Below are 14,600 nucleotides of genomic sequence, written 5' to 3'. Positions count from 1 at the left end.
CTTCTCACTGTGTCCTCACAGGGCCTTTACTCTGTCCTAGAACACCCCGAGTACTTTTTTTTTTAGCTTATTAATTTATATTGAGAAGTAGAGCACGCATGTGTGAGCAGGGAAGGAACAGAGAATCCCAGGTAGGGTCCACTCGGTCAGCACAGAACCCAACGTGCTGCTCAATCTCAGGAAAGGGGAGATCATGACCTGAGCCGAAATCAAGAGTCAGACACGCACCGTTCACCCATTGATCCACCCAGGTGCCCTCTAGGATCTCTTCTAATACAAGACCAACTTTACTGGATTAGAGCCCCACCTCTTGGTCTCAGTTAATCACCTCTTTGAAGACCTTTTTCCCAATACTGTCACCTGGATTAGAGCTCACCCATGTAACCCCACTTAACCTTTATCACCTCTTTAAAAGTCCAGTCTCCAAATACAGTCACATTTTGAGGTACTGGGGGGTTAGGACTTGAATATACTGTTTGTGGAGAAACTCAAGTCCCCATCACCATGCTAAGAAAATAATTCTCTGCTTCCTGGTGATTAAAAGCTTACACCCTATACTATCTTATCTAAGTGTACATAGGAAGTCCTTTGAAATCAACCAGCTCAAGTTCCTCATTTTACTTAACTCAGGCACAGAGAAGTGAAGTAACTTATCTAAGGTCACACAGCACATTGCTAATTCACACAAGGAAGGGATGCTTTCAATTTTTACATATAGTCTTATTTTCAATATCCAAGGAGTAGAGAAAGCTTGCAGTGGTATTAAGAGAACATTTAAGAACTGCTTGCAATTACTTCTTTAGCCAAGAATTCTTATTGTTCATTTATCATGCCCCAGTTGATTTGTCCATTTAGTTATATGCAGAGCATAAAAGATGGGAAGTCCACAAGTTTTTTAGTTTCTTACACTTGAGATTGCCTATGTTGAAGCATATCTAGGTTTCAACAATCCTTGCCAAGTGTTTGGAATCAAACCCTTTCATCACAGAGAAACAATATATAAAAGAAACCTTCTGACTTACGACCTTCTATGTTGAAAAGCAGCTACCAAGCTGACAACTCCGTAACATTCCGCTAACTCATCTAAGAGCTAAAACAAAGCTAAATGTGGGTGAAAGACGACAGGCCACAGGCTGGGACCAAAGAACAGCCAAGATGCTCCCGGGGTCTGGAATATTGGACGTTCCTTCCTTCTAGCACAAGGCATAGGTGAAGATATGTTGTCCGACTATGATGGACAAATGGCCCTGCCATGGGCCCAGTTCTTTTTGGCAAACCATTACTTGAACACCAGCATAGCCTAAGGTTTCTGCAATGTTAACGAGTACAAACTAAGCAGAGATTCACAGGAGACTGGCCTTGTTGTAGCAATCTAAAGCAGGGGCAGGCCAACTACAACCTAAGGCCAAATCTAGCCAAAACCAAAAAACATTAGGGGCACCTGGGTGGCTCAGTCAGTTAAGCGTCCAAATTCAGCCCAGGTCATCATCTCTTAGATCCTGAGTTTGAGCCCCACATTGGGCTCTGTCCTGAAAGCTCAGAACCCGGAGCCTGCTTCAAATCCTCTGTCACCCATTCTTTCTGTCCCTCCTCTGCTCATGCTCTCTCAAAAAATGAATGAACGTTAAAAAAAATTTTTTTTTTAATTAAAAAAAACCATGAAACAAAAAAAAATTCAGGACACGTGTGACCCTCAACATTAGATCTCAGCGTCCTTAATTCATTTACATCTTGTCTAAAACTGCTTTCTTCTACAATGGCAGAATTGAGTGCAAGAAACCATAAGGCCCACAAAGCCTAGAATATTTACTATCTGGTCCTTTTACAGAAGAAGTTTGCCAACATCTGATCTCCACTTTCAAGCCCTCCCATTCCCAACACCAAACATAGAAAGCCCATATTTCAGGTGTTATTATCTTTGCATAGCTCACCCTGGAAAAAATGTAATAATTGAGAAAAACACGCGGATATCAGTGGAGTTTAGGATTTTGTAGGATATGCTAAAACCAGGAAAATTTAGAATTCTAGATCCCATTTAGGACCGCCCGAGTATCATGGTTGGAAACCACAATCTTCCCGAGTGAGAAATCGATTTCCTGTTTCACTTCCAGGTGAGTCCAATAATATGAAGCCCGCGGTCCTTCTAATGTTAAACTGTTTATTATCACTACGTGGGACTTGTAAGAAAAATTTAGTTCAGATTTTCTCAAATAGCTCTGAACACAAAATGCCTCCCCCAGTATCCCTTCCTCACTGTACCACAAACAACTCAATTCCCCACCTTTTTCAACAGACTCAAAGCTGGGTAGCCCCCCAAACCACGTTGCTTCAGGAGATATTTCAACATCAAATGGCACAACCACCCCCACACTTTCCTCTGAGCTTTGCCTGGCAAGAAATTGTTACCATGGATCAAAGTGATTAATGGAAATAAATACTCCAAAAGCCAGATAAGACTGGTTACCAAGGGAATTGCCAAAGGTAAATTCTAACAAGAATATTAAGAAGTTTAAAAGGCGATCTGAACCAACCTCTCTGTAGATCCCGAGGACAGTTCTCTAGGTGCGAAAGATGGGCGACTGTCACTTCCCAGTCATATTCACGATTCTGCAACAACAAATACCTCAAGTTAGTAGTCTTCAACAACACAAGGCAAAAAAAGAAAGTAGATGACATTATCCCAAGTCTTTGCCTGCTTCTTCACGATACCTCCTTTTCCATGATGTGACAAGTGTATCCTTGTCACAATGAGGAGAAACCACCGATCCCCTTAGCTAAATCTCCAAACAAGCCAGACGGTCTCCAGAAGCCCCAACAGCCAGGAGGAAGGAAAGCAAATGATGAGGCAGAAGCCTTTGCGTGCTAAGCTTTATATTAACCGGGCTCAGGTGTAACTAAGGTACTTCAGGATGCAAAAGCATTCACACAGGTGAATGTTCTAATAGTGCAGCTACCCGTAGAACGGATCTCTGACCCCAGAGCAAACGGAAGGCAGATTCTATAAAAAGTTCAACTGTAACCCAGACCCAAGAAGATTTAAAAGAAAAAAGAGACGTGTTGTGATTTGCTTGGTTTGTTCATTTTTCACATGATAAAATTAGTCCCAGGGCCGACAGAGAAATCCCTCTAAATGATTGCCTCACCCATCTTAGGGAAACAGGACAATGGCTTTGGACTATAGCTTTTCCTCAAAAAATGAAGTCTTAGGTTCTAAATTGTCTTTTATTCAGAGAATACAAATTGCTCTTAATTGCTCTCTGGTAGAGAGGCCAAGTAACTTTTCTCCAAGATTCCTTTGGATTGAGGCCTAACAGTCACCACTGGATATTCCTGAAGTCCAACAGGCTCAATCCAAAGAGCAGCAAGTAGGGTTTCCAGATTTAACAAATAAAACTGCACGACCTGCCAGTTAAATTAGAGTTTCAGATAAACAGCAAATATATTTTTAGCGTAAGTATGTCCCAAAGAGAAGTATATCCCAGCTAGTGCATGGAAAATATGTGTGCTAAAAATGTACTTGTTGTTTATCTGAAATTCTAGTTTTAACGGGTTGCCCGTTAGTTTTTCCAACAATCTTAGGAGCCACTTTAATTGAAAACGGTTCTTGGTGGACACATAGCAGAGCAAAAGTTTGGGGACTGTGTCACACCTAATCCTGGAAGGTGAAAGTCCATGAAAGCTTTGGAGCAGACCACAATATCCTGAACCCTCAGCTCCCCAGTCGGTGAAATGTGAGGCGTAATAAATTAAATAGTGCATGTGCCTGCAATGAGAAGTTGTTAAAAGTAATGATGTAGTCTAGTAGAAGACAAACTGCAACATCCTTGATTTTTTTTTAACTCCCTTAAATTGCTTGAGCATACACCTTACACATTATTGTAATCAATTTGTAATATTTATGTATGTGAGAATTAAATGAAGAAAAGCTTTCAGGTCCACTCCCGGCGTCATCATGAACTCACAGGTGCAGCTTAGTAACTAACTAATGAGAAGGCATTTTCCCTTCAGCTTTGGTGCATTTCATCTACCAAATAAATCAATTTAAACCTCATCTTGACACTCTCCCACCCCATCATTTCAATGTGGAAAAAAAAAAAGAAAGAGATTCAACCCAACTAATCCAATTGCTTTTTCAAGACACAGACTCCTTAAGTGTTGCCTCAGACTATGTCTGACCTCTTGAACTCACAGAGGGGAAATTAAGGCAGAAAAACCTTAGCAGTTCAAATCACCGCAGCTTCAAGATTTGGTAAGATTTAATCTCTGAGGTTCCCTAAGGCAAATAAGGTTGAGCAAAATAACCAGAGAGTAACATATTGAAGAATAGCTTATTTTTAAAAACTGAAAATGGCCCCAAACACGGAGCGTTTAAGAGGAAAGATGTTACAGAAGTTCAAGGCTATCATATTAAGTTCCAAAGCATAATGACACAGGCCACCCATCAGGGAAAGGTGAGCACAAAGCAAACAAGCAAAAATTTAAGATAGCTGGTTACAACCAATCTTTTGCTTATATAACTTTACCAACCGCAGGGACATCATGGTGGACGTAATACCGTATTCACCTCACAGTTATTTTCATTGCGCAGTGAATCGGGAAGTATTTGTATTTCTTAATATTGTTGATTGGCTAGAGCAAACCAAAAAGGGATCAGTTCCCCTGGAGTGATCTTCTGCGTGTTCACCCCAGGAAGCTTCACCATTGAGACTTAAAAGACTCTCAACGTAATCCCCTGAGCCTGCCATGTTGGTCTAAAATTTGGTCTTTTCTTAGCAAAGCCTTGGAAACTTACGCGTTAATATTCACACCTGGCAAATTCCACTGCCATGGCATTTCAAATAATTAATGGGGACCAGGATACAAATACTGTATATGAGCAGAATAAAGAGTCTCAAAATAGCATAGTCAAGGCTCATTTGGCGGGACTCACTAGAAGTGTAGATTACCAGTCTCTGAGATTCTGATATGGTAGGTCTAAATTTTTCCAGGTTTTTCTTTTATAATGCCTATAAAAGTTATTGATCACATGCTATAAGCAATGTAATCTGCTATGCACTGGACATTCAGAAATATAAATGTATATGATCCCCTCACAAAGCCTGCCATCATTTGAGCATTTTATTGTTCACCGCAGACCTTAGGGGACAACTATTAATTCTACTTTATAGAAGAGAAAGCTGAGGTCCAAAAAGACCACAGAATATACTCAAAGCCACGGTTTATATATACAGAAGTCAAAGCCACAAATAGGTAAGTTTGTTCATTCATTCATTCATTATTTCTCTTACTTATTTCCTAACCACTTTCCTCATACACTCCTCCAGTTAGTCACGCTGGGCTCCCTACTAGCCTCTGAACCTACTACTACATACACACCTGCCCCAGGACCTTTGATCTTTCACTTCTTTATACCTGGAGCATTCTTCCCCATTCTCTCTTCACTCCCTCCTCACTTCCTTTCCCTCTTTGATTATCACCTTCCCAATGAGACCTTCTGTGACCATATTGTTTAAAATTACAACCCTCCTCTCCCCGGGAACACCCTGTCCTCCTTCCCGATCTTCCCTATCCTTCTGAAAGGAGATGTTCACTGGGTGAAGTCAAGACACTCCATCTTACAGATCTTACGTATAGCACACGAATCACTCTGATTTACATGTGTACTTATCTCTTCCCTGAGGATGCTGGTTCTCAATCTTCAGCAGCGTCAGAACCACCAGAAGGACTTTTTAGAGCATGGATTCCTCACTTCACCCCCAGAGACTTGATCGAGGTGATGGTAACAATGCTAGTCAGCAGGCCATTTTGAACAGCCTGGCCCTAGGCATTGCTTCTTGCCTGGGATGACTGTGGCCCTCAAGGGCCAGTTCACACTCTCTGGAGACATTTTTAACTGTCAAAACTAGGGTGGAGAGCTATTTGGCCTCTTGTGTGCTAAAAATCCTACATTGCTCAGGACAGCCCCACAACAAAGAATTATCCAGCACAAAATGTCAATAGTACTGAAGTTGAGAAACCCTGCCCTTGAAGAGTGCTTCTCAAACACCAGGCACCAACACCCAGAGGGCTTCTTAGCATTTGTACTGTCAAGCTGCACCCTTATGGTTTCTAAATGGTTAGGCAGGTTGAGCATGAGGCCAGAAACTTCATTTCTAAGTACCCAAGTAAAGGAGATGTTACCGGTTCAGGGCCTACACGTGGAGAACAATTTATTTTTTTTTTAATTTTTTTTTCCAACGTTTATTTATTTTTGGGACAGAGAGAGACAGAGCATGAATGGGGGAGGGGCAGAGAGAGAGGGAGACACAGAATCGGAAACAGGCTCCAGGCTCCGAGCCATCAGCCCAGAGCCTGACACGGGGCTCGAACTCACAGACCACCACCCAGGTGCCCCACGTGGAGAACAATTTAGCAGAACAAACACTCCCTGGACCTTGGCTTCTTTTCCTCACTGCTCCTTCCCCAGGAACAGAGCATGGCAGAGTACAGTCGCTCACGTTTCTAACGTTTGAAGAGGATACCCACACTTCTTGCCCCCACGAGGTGATTCTCATACCAGTGATCTTTGTACCGCACACTGAGAAATAAGAAGTGTTTTTGTTTGTTGCCGTTTGGGCGGCAACTTGGGGACCCCTTCTATTCCTATGGACTCCTCAGCTCATTTACCACCAAGCAAGTCTGATAAAGTTCATATGTTAGTCTGTATGCCCCGGGGAATGCTAAGACTGCATGCCCACAGTGAGATCCCTGCAAAAGCAACAGATTGTCAACGTGAAAGTCTCTGCACTTTCTATGTATTTATAATGGAACGATGTGGTCCTACAACTAACAACTACACATGGTCCTACAACTACCCGTGGTCCTACAACTACCTGTCAAGCAATGCCCATTTTCAAAAAATATGGTCAGAGAATTCACACACACACACACACACACACACACACACACACACACACGCATAAACACACACCTAGCTCTTAAATATGATGCTTGAGTGACGTCCCTAGCATTGTAACACAACGGGACTTAGTGTGTCTTCTTAGATGTATTTGTGCTTCCGTAACCACATCCATGGCAGTTGTTCCAAGGTGGTATCTTTCAGGTACTGTCCATTACTTCCCCTTACATCATTTTCGGGGGGGGGAATATTCAATTGAGTTCCTTTTATCATGCGCCCAAGGCCAAAAACGAAGTAGGTGATCTCCATAATTCAAAAATGTCTGATACCTTAGATTCAATTGCCCTGGTTAAGACAGGCATTTAATGAAGAACTGGTGAATGAGAAGTTTAATGGCCAGAGTCAAGATAGTCCATCTTGAAAATCTCTTTTTACTTAGGTGGAATCATCAGCCAGTGTTATTGATTTGCATTTACTGACTGGACTTTCTATTGTTTTCAGATGTTACTATCCGCAGCTGCTGCCTGCAGGCTATTAGTTTCAGGGTTAAGCTTGCTGTCCTGAAAAACCAGAGGCTTCCTTACTGAGTTGAGGAGGCTGAAGCAGTCACAAGAGTTCCAGAATCCAGCTCGTTTCGGAAAGCGAAAAAGCATTTCCCTAACTGTCTTCATCTTGCAACAATGAGAATCTACACAGAAACAATCAAAATCTTTAAAAAAAAAAATGAACACATTCTTTATTTAAAAAACAGCATTTCTGGGTGATAGTTTGCATGCTATGGAATTCACCAGTTTCAGTGTTCGATGCAATGAGTTTTGGTAAATTTACAGAGCTCTGCACTTAGCATCACTCATTTCAGACCATTTCCAAAGAGAAGCCTGGAGCCCATTTGCAGTTACCCACTGGCATCCACCGCCAGTGACAGTCAACTCCTAATCTACTTGCTGTCTCTCCGTATTTGCCTTTTATGGGGATGCTATATAAATGGAATCATACAGTCTGTGATCTTTTGTGTCTAGCTTCTTTCATTTAGCATATTATTTGAGCTTCATCCATGCTGTAGCATATCGCGGTTCTTCATTCCTTTTTATTGCCAAACAGTGTTCATTGTATAGATAGATTACAATTTGTCTATCCATTCACCAGTTGACGGACAGTTGTTTTGCTTGGTCTATTAAGAATAACGCTGCTATGAACATTGGCACACAAGCCTTTCGTAAACATATTTTCATTTCACTTGGGTAGACTCCTAGAAGTAGAATTTCTGGGTCATATGGTAAATCTATGTTTAACATTTTTTTTAAATGCCAGACTGTTTTCCAAAGTGTCTATACTATATTAAAATCCCAGCGGCAATGTATGAGGGGTTCAGTTTCTCCATATCCTGTCCAATATTTGCCATTGCCTATTTTTTTTCCTAAAGCCAAATACATGTTCACTCTAATGCTGAAACAAGAGTGATTTTGAATTTGTAGCACAATTCTAAAAATACACCTAGCATTCCTTGAGTGCCCACTCTGTGTAATGTCCCCTAAATAGATTATTGTTAGCCCATGATTAACACAAAAAGATATCATCCATAATTTACAAATAAAGAAATAAGGCTCAGAGAGTGTAAACATTTGCCCATAGAATCCTAGCAAGTGGGTGGTAGTCTGAATTCAATGCCAGACTGTGGGACACAAAACCTAAATATAAGAGTGATTCGTGCAAAAGTCAAGACGTATTTGAAAGATTTATCTTGCGAATCACGGCCAAAATACTTCTCTCAGTGTCATTCAAAAGAGGAAAGAACAAAGAAAAAACTTCAATTCTTCCTAATAACTACAGATGTTTCTTTGAAGGGACAATACCGAAGTTCTAGAGAACAATTCCACCCCAACATTTTCTCTTCGAACATCAAATCTTATAGTCAGTTACAGTCCTGCCCTTCAGATTTAACTAGCAAGCTATTTATGAGAATCGAAATTCAAATGAAACATCCTGCATAGCAATGCAATTGCTGAATGGTTTTTATTAACTGCACTGAATGCTTTGCCACCATCTAAAGGCAGGAATCCTGACAAAACTACTGTTTGTGTCTGAGTGCTCAAAAAAATATTTATTGCTAGTTTCTGAAGTCCCATCTGTGACTAACGTATATTGAGGTTTCCTCTGGCTCGCATTCCATTACAAAGAGGCTGTTGGCCAAAGTCACTGGATGGATCTGCTCTCGCTCAAAATTTGTCACTCAGTCTTCTCTGGCCACACCTCTTGGTCTACTCACTCCCCTACCACCAGTCATGACTGCATGTGATCGGTTCATCATCGTTCCAAAGGTCGTCCTGGTCTCTCAACACCTGGCTCTTTTCTGCCTGGGAAAGGCTCTGAACACGGACCACAAACATTCAACATTTCAGAATGGCGGCCTTATGGTTTGCTAATGAACACCTACTTCCCTTTTTGGTTTTCGAATATCCGGTGATGAAAATCACTGTTGTAACAAACTGTGGTCCACACACTGATAGCATCAGCATCCCCTAGGAACTCGTTAGAAATGCAGGATTTCAAGCCTCATTCCTCATTTCCTGGTGAGAAGCTGCACTGTCTCCCCAGGTGATTCCTATGTTAACTGTAGCTGGTAGGGACTCCCGGGTCCAACCCGCGGATCCAGAACCTCACATAACCCAGCTAAAAATCTGCCCCTACAATGAGTAACAGCAGGAGATAGTTATGATTCACAAAACACCTCCTGCTCTCTGCGGAGGTTTCTTCCCTCCACCTCCAAAAAGTGAAGCCACTCTCTTTAAAAAAAAAAAATTGTTTTTAATGTTTATTTTTGAGAGAGAGAGAGAGAGAGACACACACACACACAGAGTGAGAGTGGGGGAGGGGCAGAGAGAGGGAGACACAGGATCTGAAGCAGGCTCCAGGCTCAGAGCGGTCAGCAGAGCTGGATGCAAGGCTCCAACTCCTAGAGCGAGCGCGAGATCCTGACCCGAGCCGAAGTCAGACGCTTAACCGACTGAGCCATCCAGGTGCCCCTGAAGCCACTTCCTTTAAACAACGACAAGAATCTCTTGACCCTGTGACCCTGTGAGGAAGAGTGAACTACTGCTCACGTTCATCTGCCTCCTCTCTCTGGAAGAGTATTAAAGAGCCCAGTTGAACCATCCAGGGCTACCAGCCTGACTTGCTTTTTTGCCCAGCGAAAGTGGTGAAGTGTCATTTCTAAGCAGAAGCTTTCAGAGTCAGTTAATATCTTGCCCTTTCTCTTGCTCCACTGTCACTAGGTGGGCAATGACCCAGAGGGTGGAGGCTCTGTCACCTGAGTGCAGAGACAGGACCACATGGAGCAGAACCAGAGGTGACCTATGGAGGGCAAGCAGAGTTGCTATTGAAAGCCACAGGGGCGCCTGAGTTCCTCAGCCGGTTAAGCCTCCGACTTCCGCTCAGGTCATGATCTCACAGTTCGTGAGTTCGAGCCCCACATCGGGTTCTGTGCTGACGGCTCAGAGCCTGGAGCCTGCTTCAATTCTGTGTCTCCCTGTCTTCTGCCCCTTCCCTGCTTGGGCTCTGTCTCTTTCTGTCTCTCTCAAAAATAAACATTTAAAAAAATTAAAAAAAAAAAAAGAAAGCAAGCCACGGAGATCCATTTATTACAACACACATCAGCACAAGTTGACCGATGGACCTTGAATCACTACTGTTTTTCCCTGTTACAATTAAAGAATAGGAAAAAAATACCTTTAAGAGAGGAATCTTACTGAGAGATACATTTACATGTGAATTCTTTAGAACTTAGGTTATCCCATTCTCTCTGTCAACTCTGCCAAATTTTTCAGTTATCATTCTTCTAATTTCCAGGTTCCTCCCAGTCTGCGTAACAATTTTTATTTCTTTACAGCAGGGATCAGAGAATGTATTCTGCAAGTGTCCACATTTTGGCCTTTATAAGCCATATGGTCTCTCTCACAATTACTCACCTCTACGTGGCAGCATGAAAGCATGGTAAGAAACTACTAGACATGAATGAATATGGTTGTGTTCCGATAAAACTTTCCTTGTCCGAGGTTCAAAACGTAGGGGCTATTCTTAACTTATCCCACATTCTAACCCCTCTAAGCCAGACATTAAGTTCTCACAAAACCACAGAAATTTCACCTGAAAGTTTAGCTGAGCCCTATAGTTGTACAGATGAAGAAATTGCTACCCAATTTCAATTAAAAAGTCATGTCCAGGAACATACACAGAACTCTAGCTAAAGTTATGCAAGCTGAGGTATTGAGGAATAAATGTGCTGATGTCTTCAATTTGCTTTGAAATGCATCAAAAAAAATAAGATAGATTAATGAATGAGTAAATGAATCAGTGAAGGTATGGACAGATAGGTGTGGGAAAAAACAAAGACAGTAAAATGTTCACTGTAAAAAATGGACAATGGCTTATATAGACAGTCACTGTAAAGTTCTTTTAGCCTTTCTGTATATTTGAAATTTTTTATAATAAAATGAGGGGGGGGGGACTAAATGCAGAATTTCAAGCCTCATCCCTAACCTATTGATCTCCCGTGGAAATTTATCAAGCGGAGTCTGAAAAACTGGTATTTGTAAGGCCCTAAAATACCAGCTCAAACACTTCCATATTCATTCAGTAAATAATTTTGAACCCCTACTATAGGCGAGGCACCGGGACCCTAAGGTAAAAAGACAGATGGGGAACTTTGGTCTAACAGAAGACAAAGACTGGTCAACCCTTGGTGGTTGTGTAATGCTCTAACACCTTTCGTCTGCACTATCCGTTAGGCTCTTAGAGTTTACCATATTGTATCAGAGCGTCCTTTCTCACACAGACTGCAAGCTCCTTAAAACACAGGGATCCATGCTCTGGCCTTAGTGCCTTATACATGGTACCTGACAAAAGTCTGATGCCATGTTTACTCATAAATGAGGGCTCTGGGTACTCGTATATGATAGGTACTCCCAAGGGGATGATGCATCGTTATTTATGTAAGAGGCAGGCCTCCACCAACATGCTTCCAGCAGTCGTTCAGTGGCTGAAGGCAAAGGTCCTTACCCCCCTTCATGAAAGGAGAGTCAATGAATTCTTGTCTTTCCATAGACTACACAGAGCCAGCGATGAAGAGTATGGTTATATGACAACGTGCAGTCAATCTTCATTAGTCACAGAGTACATATTTGTGAACCTGCCTACTTGCTAGAATTTATTTGTAATTGTAACCCCCAAATCGATACTTGTGGCACGTTCATGGTCATGTGTGAATATGGATAAAGCCATGAAAAATCTGGGCCACCCTATACACATTAGCGACTGAAGTCGTACAGGTAATATTCTGCTTTTTTGTTTCAGCTCTCACACAGAAAACAAATACTCTTTTTTGTGGTCTTTTTAGTGTCATGATTTTCACATTTTGTGTGCTTTTGGTCAGTTTCTCTGTTTAAAATGACTCCCAAGCCTCATGCTATGTGCTGTCTATCCTAAGGACAAGAAGGGTGGGAAATGCCTCACAGAGAAAATACACATATTAGATAGGCTTTGTTCAGGCATGAGTTATAGTGCTGTTGGCCATGAGTTCAATGTTAATTAATCAACAATATATATTAAATAAGGTGTCTTTAAACAGAAGCACATGTAACACAAGATTGCACATTTAATTAGTTGATGAAAATGTTGTGACCATAAGACCAGGAACCCAACCCTATTATTTTTCCCCTAGGGGCAACTGTACAGTATTCGCTAAATTGAGACTTGAGGGATTTTTATAGACCATAACTACCATGAATAATGAGAATTAACTATGCATCAAAACAACTTTCTACATTACCAGAAACTCTTAGGACCGGCAGCTTCCTGAGAGCCATTACTAAGCTCTGCCATAGGCACGACCTCTCTGTCTTCAAAAATGAAAAGATGAAGTGTGTAGACAAGAATACTAATTACAGGGGATAAAAGCAAAACGAAGAAGACCTAACAGGGCAAAAGGCTCAGGGCATGCCTGTCCAGAATAAGGAGTAAGGAGAAATCACATAGTCAACATCAGATAAATTATTTCCTGTGCTTTGGGTGGCCATCATGTGTAGACCAGTATACTTAGAGACAAAGACAATTTATGATGATCTTAAAGGTCACACGGAAGCCTGCTTTTTTTTTTTTTTTTTTTTTTTTAAATAACTCTCTAGGACACACTGAAGTAAAAGACAATCAATCATGGAAACAGATGGGATATAGAATGTGCTGCTGTGTTGCAATTAGTAAAGGAGGATATGGATAAAGCAAAACTCATTATGCTGAAAAGCAGAAATACCGCAAATAGCAAAAGATCCTGTGGTCGACCACAGCTGTAAACTGAAGGGCAAATGAACTACTTGTGAGGCAGAGACAAGACCAAAGATGACAGATACACCACCCCAGGTCATTTGCAGATGTTCAGCCCAAGCAAGGAAAACTATTAAGTACCACTCAAAGACATACTAAAAAAATAGGAGGCATGAGAACGTCCTATTCACAGGTCGATGGCAGTTACCTGCCCCTTAAAAAGAACAATTTTTTTAACAAATCATTGGATTTGATGGTTTAAGACCCACAGCTCAGAAAGGTGGATATTTGTCGATACCGGACATTTGCAGGCAAAACCCACAATCCTAAAGCCTTGTAGATGGCCCCAAAATTCTTTTTGACTTTGAGCCAAGGAGGCCATCGGTGGTGTAAGCGGTTATGGAACACCGCGATTTATCCGTATAGAGGCCCACCCTGTATCCCAAGGCTGCCAAACTGCCTTGCAGCTCAAGTGTGGTCCACACAGCAGCAGTGGGATGTTACCCGGGGGCTCGTCGGAAATGCACTCTTTGGTTCCAACCAGCAAGTACTGAACCAGCTTGCATTGTACCAAAATCTCCAGGTGATTCGCACTTTCCAGCTGAACAGCAATAGCGCACAATTAGGATGACCCTAATTGTCACACAATAGCCCACAATTAGGATGACCCTGGGGCCTGGCGTGAACACTCCCAGTCCCAGGCTGTAGGAAAGCTCTCAGTCTCCAGCAAATCTGGACAACTGGTCCTAATCCCACCACCGAAGGGAGTTCTCGGCAGAGACTTGAGACTCGCAGCCACTTAGAGGTCACACACCGTGGAATAATTCCCCAGGCTTTATTTCGGAGGCACATTTGCTTTTCTTTGGCCCCCACATAATGCAGAACAAGAACGTAAGGATTCACAAAAAGCAAAGACTCTGAAGAACAATCTTCCTCGACGCCAAATCCTTTCCCTCCAGGACACCCTAACCCAAAGGAAACCAGTTTGAAATTGAGCGGAAAGAGACCAGGAGACCTGCTCCAGGAGGCTAGAGCCATTCTGTAGGGCTGGTGACCTAATCACCAGATCCTTCAAAGCTAGGGTCAGCTGCTCTCTTGCAATGGTTGTCAAATTGTAGCTACCTCAGAATCAGCCCCAGGGCTTGTAAACAGACTGCTGGGTCCCACCCTCTATCTGATGGGGAAATCTGGGGAGGGGCCCAACAGTCTGCCTTCCTAACAGGTTCCTCCATGAGGCACATAGCCTCACACTTCGTGAACCCCTGTTGTAAAGGGTCCCAGCTCCTCTCCATTCTGAGAGAAAGGGCTACTTTTATTCCATGCGCTGTTCAGGAAGCAGAACAAAACCCCAGCAATAAAGCAATGTGGCATTCTGCTGCTCAAAGTA

The 14,600-nt window shown here is 42.2% G+C and overlaps 1 protein-coding gene across 11 annotated transcripts in view; it reads right to left on the bottom strand.

Annotated features, from left to right (window-relative positions):
* The window catches only part of RARB (retinoic acid receptor beta), a 769,461-nt gene that overhangs the window by 727,689 nt on the left and 27,172 nt on the right, over positions 1–14,600 (bottom strand). For 7 of the 11 annotated variants that reach the window (XM_045037693.1, XM_045037694.1, XM_045037692.1 and 4 more), the window contains exons 1-2: positions 2,710–2,863; positions 2,532–2,607 (exon numbers count right to left, since the gene is read on the bottom strand). The gene's annotated coding sequence lies outside the window, so the exon portion shown is untranslated. Of the gene's footprint in view, positions 1–2,531; positions 2,608–2,709; positions 2,864–14,600 lie in introns of those variants that run through there. The other 4 variants (XM_023260626.2, XM_045037698.1, XM_011286272.4 and 1 more) reach the window with 1 other exon arrangement.

The sequence above is a fragment of the Felis catus genome, chromosome C2 (genome assembly GCF_018350175.1).
Source record: "Felis catus isolate Fca126 chromosome C2, F.catus_Fca126_mat1.0, whole genome shotgun sequence".
Classification (NCBI taxonomy): domain Eukaryota; kingdom Metazoa; phylum Chordata; class Mammalia; order Carnivora; family Felidae; genus Felis; species Felis catus.
The sequence above is the reverse complement of the archived record's forward strand: the minus strand, read 5'-3'. Positions and strand labels throughout refer to the sequence as shown.